The 1,650-nt window shown below is 35.9% G+C and overlaps 1 long non-coding RNA gene across 1 annotated transcript; it reads left to right on the top strand.

Moving 5' to 3' along the window:
• The first annotated feature begins 70 nt into the window (after positions 1-70).
• On the top strand, positions 71-704 carry LOC111382028. The gene is made up of 3 exons (XR_002700450.1): positions 71-180; positions 312-348; positions 611-704. It is a non-coding gene; the product is annotated as an uncharacterized LOC111382028 (long non-coding RNA).
• Positions 705-1,650: the final 946 nt, after the last annotated feature.

Raw genomic sequence — 1,650 nt, forward strand, 5'->3', positions numbered from 1 at the left:
TCTCACCCAAGCCCAGAAGGCCCGTAAAATAGGTTTACAGGCCCACGTAAAGAAAAAAGTCTAGTCCAAAATCAATTTAGCACTAGCACTTAGGGTTTAAATCATATCTGAGATTCTATTCAGGAAACCTGGTTCTCCGTTTAGGGTCTAGATTTCTGCACCGCCGCCTTCTTCGCCATGGTATTGTAAAGAATTCACCTTTGTGATTTATATGCGTGCTTGTATGTATCGATGTACGTATTTGTGGATGCCTTTGTGTATCCAAAGATGCCTAAAGCTGCACCGTAACGATTCCTTTGCCGACATTATAGGTGAAGTATTCCAGGGAGCCCGACAACCTGACCAAGTGTAAGTATTCATATGATACATCGATGGATATACACATTTACAGTGCACCAAACTTGTTCTCATTCTTTTAGGGTAAGGTACAAGCAGTGGAGGTGATTGTGCTAAATCTAGCGAGTAGTGCATTATGCTTCAATTGCTGTACCTTACCCTTGCAGGCCAAAGTTTCCCTTTGCATTATTAATCTTTTCCATGTGGGCTTGCTTTTGTGTACACTGAAATGATTGTTTGAAAATCTAAACTGTGTATGGTGTATGTGTTTCAGCATGCAAAGCCAGGGGATCTGATCTCAGAGTCCACTTCAAGGTGGGTGTTTTTCTAGTTCATTGTTGGATTTTTGTACTTAATTTATCCAAAAAAATAAATAAAATGAGAATCTTATTGAAAACAATAGAAATGACTGGAAAAACTTGAACTGAAGAAAAGGAAACAATTATCTACGAGCCTTTTTAACACGAGCGTTCTCTGTATTGGTTTTGCATTTCAATTCCTCAGTTGAATGATGAAAATGCTGTTCCTGCAACGCTTCCTACTATGCGATGAATGAATGTTGTAAATACTTATTATTTATGACAAGTTGTGATGTCATTATTTTTGGTTTAATATGGTATGAATTGTTTCTATTAAGTAGTTTTTCTGCTGGGTTACATTTTATAACCTTTTCTTGTGGCGGTGTTTTAAAAGATTTAAGGAAGTGTGTTACATTGATGATGTTAATGAGAAAGGCTCTTAAATAATCCAACATCTGAACTGCATTTTATATGATGCTCCTGAATAATACACTTTTGCTTCAGTTTTAAGAAAACAACGCTGGATTGCTTAGTCTAAATATTTTGCTTGGGGTAGCTGTTTTAAGTATGAAGGCTTTTGCAATATGACACTGTATAATTAATGAAATATAATCTAAAAAAGCTATTACTATGATTTATTTAGTTAACATGTCTTATTCGTCTCAGTTCTCTGTTATAGCATATTGTACCATATTCTACTAATGGTTTATGGAGTGAGTCTCCATGATTTAAGGTGCTCAAGATATTTAGACCTCCTCCACCCCCAACAGGAAAACCATGTTGCAGAAATAAACATAACTCTATTTTCAATAATTTGGGTTGGCTATATGAACCTTTTTCTCCACTTCATTAAATTCATCGCTAACTGTGCTGATTGTTCTACATCAACTAGATATTTGACAACTACAACATACCACGTTAGTGGACTATCCGTTCCTCTTTTGATTTGTTCTATCGAGACCATGTCACTCTTATAAATATCAATGGGTAAAGAACAGGTCTTTGCTTAACTATG

This window comes from Olea europaea, unplaced genomic scaffold (genome assembly GCF_002742605.1).
Source record: "Olea europaea var. sylvestris unplaced genomic scaffold, O_europaea_v1 scaffold24179, whole genome shotgun sequence".
NCBI lineage: Eukaryota > Viridiplantae > Streptophyta > Magnoliopsida > Lamiales > Oleaceae > Olea > Olea europaea.